The 8,162-nt window shown below is 36.9% G+C and overlaps 1 non-coding gene across 1 annotated transcript; it reads left to right on the plus strand.

The window, feature by feature from the left end:
* Nucleotides 1-7,456: 7,456 nt before the first annotated feature.
* LOC122114777 lies at nucleotides 7,457-7,563 on the plus strand. Its single transcript, XR_006148644.1, has one exon. It is a non-coding gene; the product is annotated as a U6 spliceosomal RNA (small nuclear RNA).
* Nucleotides 7,564-8,162: the final 599 nt, after the last annotated feature.

The raw sequence follows: 8,162 nt of genomic DNA on the forward strand, positions 1-8,162 counted from the left end.
TGTGATCTCTGCTTTGAAAGCCTTATAGAATTCTGCTGTAAAACCATTTGGTCCTGGGCTTTTCTTAGATGGGAGGTCTCTTATTGCTGGCTCTATTTCAATGCTTGGTATAGGCCTTTTAAGATAGTTTGACTCATCTTGGCTTAGTTTCGGCATGTCAGTATTTGCTAGGATAAGGTCCATTTCTGCCAGGTTCTCAAACTTATTAGTTTAAAGGTTTTAGAAGCATTCCCTTATAATGTTCTGAATCTTAGTTGTTTCTCTGATATTTCCATTCTCATCTCTGAGTTTATTTGGGTGTGTTCTCTTCTTTTTCTGATAAGTTTGCTAAGCGTCTGTCAATATCGTTAAATGTTTTGAAGACTCAACTCTTTGGTTTCTTGATTCTTTCTATTTTTTTTTTTGCATTCCAATTCATTTAATTATGATTTAATTTTAATTATTTATTTGCATCTACTGGATTGTGTTTATCTTTCTGCTCTTTTTCAAGGAGGCTCGGATGTCTCATTAAATTGGTTTCACATCTCTCCAATTTGTTGATGTAGGAACTCAGAGGTATAAACTTGCCTTTGAATACTGCGTTTGCTGTGTCCCAGGGGACACAACAAGTTGGTGTGTTCATTTTTGTTGAATATCATGAACATTTGAATTTCCTTTCTAATCTCTTCCATGACCCACTCGTGATTCAGTAGTGTGTTGTTCAGGATCCATGTGTTACATGACGTTTTTTGGTGGCTTTTGGTGTTGAGTTCTAATTTTATTCCCTTGTGGTCTGAGAGAATGCACGGTATAACTTCAATGTTTCTGAATTTGGACAAGTTTTTGCTTTGTGGCCTAAAATGTGGTCTATTTTGGAAAATGTTCCATTTGCTGTGGAGAAAAACGTATTGTCTAATGCTGCTGGGTGAAATATTCAGTAGATGTCTGTTAAATCTGCTTGGTTTATGCAGTTTTTTATATCTGCTCTTTCACTATCGAGTTTTTGCGAAATTCAGCTATCTAGTGGGGAAAGTTCTGTGTTAAAGTCCCCAACAATTAATGTCTTTGGATCTATGTGGGATTTGAGAGAAAATAGTGTTTCTTGGATAAATTTGGGTGCTCCGTTGTTTGGCAAATAGATATTTAGAATTGTAATATCCTCCTGAAGGAGTAATCCCTTAATTAGTATGTACCGAATTTTTCACTAATTTTAATTAAAAGTCTATTTTATCTGATATTAGGATTGCAAATCCTTCTTGTTTATGGGGACCATTTGCTTGGTAGATTTTGTTCTAGCCTTTATAATTGAAAATGTTTGTTTTTGTGGCCAAGATGTGAATCCTGAAGGCAGTAGATAGAAGGATCTTGCTTTTTAATCCAAGTAGACACACTTTGTTGCTTAATTGGAGAATTAAGTCCGTTAATGTTGAGAGATAGAACTCAGAGGTATTTGGGAGTTCCTGCCATTTTATCCAACTTGTTAGGGGCTGCCGCAACTGTGTTCTTCTTATGGTTCTTGGATTCTCAGTTTGGGTGCTGTTTCTTGGCCTTTATTGTGGTCTTGTTGGTTTTCTCTGTGTAGGACATCTTTAAGATTCTTTTGTAGGGCTGGTTTGGTAGAGATATATAGTTTCAATTTTTCTTTGCCATGGAAGTGTTTTATTTGACATCCGATTATTAAGGAGAGTATAGCTGGGAAAATTATTCTTGGTTGACACGTGTTTGTCTTTAGGGCATGGCTTACATCATTCTAGGCTCTTCTTGCTTTGATTGTCTCTGCTAAGAAATCTGAGGTGATTCTAATTGGTTTCCCTTTACAGGTGATTGATCTTTTCTCCATAACAACTTTAAGGATCTTTTCCTTGGTCTGAATTGATCCTGTGCATATTATAATGTGACAATGGGATATCCTGTTCTGGTCTGGTCTATTAGGAGTTCTAAAAGCTTCTTGTATCTGAATAGGCCTATCTTTTTGCATGTTTGGGATGTTCTTTCCTAGGATCTTGTTAAACAAATTTCCTAGACCATTGACTTCTGGCTCTAGGTGCTCCTCTACACCCATTTTCCTCAGATTAGGCCTTGTAATGGTGTCTTCCAAGAGTTGAATGTTGAATAGATCTATCATATTTCTTGGATTTGTCTTGGATGGTTGTATGTTCTTTCTCTATAATATCTAGGCTGTCTTGTATCCTCAGGATTCAGTCTTCTGCATGGTCTATTCCACTATCCAGACTTTCTACTTGTTTTTATTTCCTTATAGTTGTTGGGCTTTTATGGCTTCAAATTCTTTGTTGGATCTTTGTTTTAGATCTTGTATGAAATTCTTTACTTCCTTAATTTAGTGTTCAGTGTTTATTCTCAAATCACTTAGTTGATTAGTTATGGTTTCCTTGGACTCCCACTTCTTCTGTTGGGATCCATTCAGCATTCCCTTTGTGGACTCCCTGACTTCTTTCAGCTCTCTGTTTATGGATTGCATGAATGCCTCTAGTGATCTCTGTCTATTCTCATCCTGCTCTCTCATTTTCTGTATTACTCTTTGATTAGCTTCCTCACGTTCATGCAATTCCTGTAGTTCTCTTTGATTGATCTCAGCCTGCTCACACAATTCCTTTATTTCTTTTTGAGTGTAATCAAACTGCTCAGGCAATTCCTTTATGTATCTTTGAGTAGCTTCCTCATGCCCATGAGCTTCCTGTTTTGATCTTTGGCTTGCCTCCTCTCTCTCCCTATCATGATCACACAGAGTCCATTGCAGGTTTTCAATCTTTTCATTTACCATAATTACCATTAGTGTTTGTAGAGCTTTTTGGGAGCTCTCTTCTGGATTATTCATTATCTGTTCTGTCCACTGATTATCATGAGTGGAGTTGAGTTACCCGGACTTGCCAGTTTTCTTGTGTTTTTCCGGCTTATTCTGCCCATTTGTGATGAGAGTAACACCAGTTTGGTCCTAGAAAACTATCTTAAGGCAAGCATCAACAAAGTCTGTAGTTGCACAGTACAAAGCCTGCAGATATAATCTAGTTCAACAGATATACTTTTCAACATCAAACAACTATGTATTAATAGGCTACGAACCACAAAGAAGAATTTGGCAAACAAGAAGTTATTAGGTTTAGTGAGAGATATGGGTATAAATAGGAATAGATGGATGTGGAAAGGTAGAGGGAGAGCTAACTTAGTCCTAATCTCAAAGCAGGAAATAGGTTGGATAGATTGATAGTAGAGACGAGGGGAAAAAGAAAGAGAAATAAAGACAAGGAAAAATAGTAAAAAAAAAATTAAAAATTAAAAAGTGAAACACTTAAAATTATGCAAATTAAAAACGTAATGTTCAGCGAAGGACAGGAATAGGATAAGAGAAGGGGAGGAATAGAAATGAGACGTGAAAAATTACAAAATAAAAATGTGTAAAATTTTATATAGGTATATAGAGGTAATACGGCTATTAAGGAAAGTCTAAAAGGTTTTGAATTCAGTAATAATTTTCTGGATTAAGTGTGTATACAATGGGGGATAAGGTCTAATAATTGACTACAGGTATATCTGAGAATGAGCAGAAAAGCGATTAAATCATGCAAAGAAGAACGAAAGAGAAGAAAAAGTGAAAAGAATGAGAAAGAAAGGAAAAAATGATCAAAAGGTCAGTAGAGCTAAACAAATATGAAAAAAAGCACACACACACACACATACCCCTAAAATAAAAATTATAAGAAGAAGAAAAAAAAGTTAATAGAAAACATTTTTTAAAGTTAAAAATTAAAAATGTTAAAAAAATTTTAATAAAATGTACCAAAAAAAGAGTTCTTTGCTTTTTGGGGGTGAGATGGGAAGATCCTGTATCTCCCTTGTGTCCATTACCAGTCTCTTGTTGGAGTCTCTGGTCTGATTGTGGTGTTTGATTTTCCTGTAGCTCGGTTGTTTTCTTAAGTCAGTTTGTTTGAGCAGGCAGAAAAATGCTTTGCTTTACCTAGGATTTTGTCATCTACCTCCCAGGCTACTTCAATGGGAGGGAGATCTGCTTTGAATATCACAAAAGAGGGTGATGGCTGTTTCTTCTAGTTTGGAGATTCTGTGGTGGGGCTAGGTTCTGGGTAGAGTTGAGGTCTTTTAGCAAACAGTAGCTTTTCCCTGAGGGGCTAGCATCTGAGGCAGTCACAGAGCCCAGCCCAGGAGCCATTCTCAATGTTTAATGTTACTGAATTTCAATTGATTATCTAGGCTGCTGTAGAGAGGGGCAGCTTCTGGCTCTGTTTACCCAGTGATGAAAACCACTCCTGGGGCTGGCACAGGCCCAGGCTGGGTGACTTTCTTCTGGGTGGAGCTGAGCCTGGCAGGTCAGGTTAGTTTCCTATGACCTGCTAAATGACTTTTTGTTTTCATCCAAGGACTGAGTTGGAGGTAGATGCTCAGCCACGCCTTTGCCACTATCAAAGATGGAGATCTCTAGTAGTGGGCAGGGAGGGGTGGCCTCCTTTCTCTGCTCTCTGAGAAGGAATGAGGAAGTCAGGCTTCTATTCAAACAGGAGTCTGGTTCCTGGGTCATCTCTAGTCGGCGATCTGAAGAATGAAGATATCTGCTCCTTGTCAGTTCTTGCTGGTGTTGAGTAGAATCCTCTCTCCTGCTGCATTTGGCGCCTTTGTCCTAGACTCTCTGTGTTGCAGGTATGGTGGCTACGGACACCACCGCCCCCACCACAGCAGCCCCGGCTGCTGGCAAGTGCTCAGATTTGTCTCCTTGACTGGATTTTTCCTCTCTGGCCTAACTCTCTGTACTGTGTTGGCACACTTGGTGTGCTTCTCTGGCTTAGGACTCTTCACTGGAGCACTAATACTGCTTTCTATATGAGAGCTTGTTTAGCTTCCAGCTTCTCCTCTGCTATCTTCCCGGAACCCTAAATTTAAATTTAAATGATAAATTCTTTTAAAATCGTTTCACTAGGGCACATGTATGGATAGATAAGTGATGTGGGCAGAATCAGAATTATTCAGAAGGTTGTAAATGGATGCTTACCTAGTTTTCTCTCGGATGGATCATAGAATACAGACTATCCTAATTGGAACAAGTTAGCCTTCCGATGTTTTCTGCATATAAACACGGCATCAACATTTTATTAGAGGATTATTCAAGATTAGCTATATGTTGATTGATAATGACTGATCATGACAGAAAGTTGACGGAAAACCATCTACACTTCAGTGAGGATCTGATTTGTGCTTCACAAACTGTTATGAAAGCTCTACATGAGAAATCTAGCAGCTGCATTTCTAAAATGTCCTTGGGTTGTTACACTTTCTGATATTGTCTCAATCCAAGTACTTCTCCTTGGAGTTCCATACTATTCAATGATGCTGTATTAGCTCCTTTTTACAATTTGCAGACTGGGGGCTGGCAAGGTGGCTCAGTGGTAGAGTGCTTGCCTTGCATGCATGAGGCCCTGGGTTCGATTCCTCAGCATCACATAAGCAAAAAGAAAAAAGCTGGAAGTGGCACTGTGGCTCAAGTGGTAGAGCACTTCCCTTGAGCTGAAGAGCTGAGGGACAGCGCCCATGCCCAGAGTTCAGGCCCCACGACCAGACCTCCCCCCCAAAAATAAATAATTTGCAGACTGGTCTTTTTGATGAAATTTGTGCTTATCAAAATTGTTCTCCAAATTCCATCCACAAACTGCATACAAAATTTATCTGAAAAAATTTGTATCTGTTGATAGTGCATATACTTTTAGTTTCATTACAAATATAGAATGTAGTAAAAATTCTCATAGCAATTATACTGCACTAGCTTGTGGGCAGGTTCTAATGTAAATAATATACTGTGTTCATGTAGAGATTTTGAGTATCCAAAGTAATAAGCCTGTGGTCCTAAAACCAATACCTTACTTATATTGAGTGACAAATACCACTTCATATATGGACACAAGTTTTCCTTGTATCTTTTTAATATATATTTTTATTATAAATACTGTACAGAGGGGTTACAGTTACATAAGTAAGGTAATGAGTACATTTATTATTGAGCATTGTTACCCCCTCCTTTGTTTTTACCCTACCATCCCTTCCCTTCACACCTCCCCACCTCCCGCCTTCACCCATCCTCTGATAGAGTGTCTTGTATATCTCATTGTTACAATGGGTCAACCAGTATCCTTTCCTCATATCTTAAATGAAGAAATGCTGGCTTGATTTATGCTGATTCTACTTCTATAGACACATCTAAAATCACTGGCCAAGTCCAAGAGCACATAAATGAAATGCCATCATTTTTTTGTCAGTTGGTATAATTGTGTTCTACACATTTATTGACAGGTTACAAATTACTCTCAAACTTTAAAACATTAAAAATATTTTCTTTTTTTTTCTTAATTTCTTGGCCAGGAAATCAGCAAGACCTCAGTCAGCATTTCTCTCATAGGAATTTTCACATAGGTTAGTTAAATGTATATGTAGAGTCCAGTTTTCTGAGGATTCACTCATCTGCCTAGGAATTCATGCTGGCTGTTGGAAAAAGAGCTCAAGTAAAGATGTTATTTAAAGCCTTATAACTTTACTCTTTACCAGGGTATTCTCTTGCTACTTTGGTTGTTGAGAGTGTCTACAAGACTAAGAATTCCATGAGAAGAAGGGAGACACCATATGACTTATACCCAATTGACTTGCTATCACTTGTACAGCATTTTGTAAGTCAAATCTCTCTAAAACTACCAATTTTAAGAGATAAGAGGAGTGGTAAAAGAACTCTTAGAGACAAATACATCTTCAACACATATTGTTCCAAGTATTCCGTTTAAGGCATATTCAACAACTGGTGAAACTTATGTTGGCTGTAATTATGTGTCTTTCTCCGTGTGTGCACGTATACATGTGTATATGTATGTGTGTGAATAGTAACATACATGTGTACATTATGGCTTATATCATCATTTATTCCTTGCTAACAAATAAAGTAAGCAATCCCTAAAGTTTTAACAGAAACTGTGTAGTTAAAATCTTAACTCTTCACTCTGCTTCTTTAAACAAAGGCTTTGCAACTCCTCATTAATAAAGTTTCCATAAACTCTGAAATGTACATATTAATGCTTAATGTCTGCTACCATAAATATTAAATACTTTATAGAAAAGTTTTATACTTGCCAAATAGTCCTATTTTTTGCCATATATAAGCAAAATCCCCAAAGTAAGCATATTTAAAACATTAAAACTTTTAACAAACCTTACCACTTTCTGCAATGTTAATTTTGACAGATGCCTTGTATAGAATAATTGAATTCCTCCTCCTACACATCTCTTGAACAATAAATATCCAGAATTATTTTGTTTTTGGCATGTCTATCTTGATTTTATTCTTAAATGTGTGCTTATGTAAGAAATAAATGATTCTAAAATTTCACAACAATTCTTTTGAACTTACTTTTTGTTGAATGGTCTAGTTTAATAAAAACAATAAAAATTATACTTTATATATAAAAAATGTTTTGTGCTCAATTTAGCATCACATATACTAACATTGGAACAATACAGAGAAGATTAGCACACCCCAGGCGCAAGGATGACATGCAGATTTGTGGAGCGTTCCATATTTTTTACAACAGATGCTGAAAGGTATGTGGCCACAAGGGAACCGTACTGCATTCTTGGTGGGAGTGTAAACTTGTTCAACTACTTTGGAAAGTAGTATGGAGTTTCCTCAAAATACTCCACATGAACTCCCCTATGACACAGTAGTCCACTTCTGGGGATTTACCCAAATGATCATAAACAAGACCATACTAAAACTACCAGCACAACTATGGTTATTGCAACATTATTTACGATAGCTAAGATATGGAATCAACCCAGATGCCCCCATTAGATGAATGGATCAAGAAAATGTGGTATAAATACACAATGGAATTCTATGCCTCCATCAGAAAGAATGACATCTCCCAATTTGTTAGGAAATGGAAAGACTTGGAAAAAAATTATTGTGTAAAGTAAGCCAAGTCCAAATAAATATAGGTCCCATGATTTCCCTTATTTTCAATAACGAATATATGTCTTGGATAAGCAGAAAAGTTCAAAAGATATGTGCATATATCCAGATAAGATGATGTTAAAGAAATTGATCCCCAAGATAGGGACACAAGTGTTTTTTTTTGTTTCTTGCTATTGTTTCTAACGTACTTATAATGTGCGATGTCATT

This window comes from Dipodomys spectabilis, unplaced genomic scaffold (assembly GCF_019054845.1).
Source record: "Dipodomys spectabilis isolate Male_0828 unplaced genomic scaffold, ASM1905484v1 ptg000110l, whole genome shotgun sequence".
Classification (NCBI taxonomy): Eukaryota; Metazoa; Chordata; class Mammalia; order Rodentia; family Heteromyidae; genus Dipodomys; species Dipodomys spectabilis.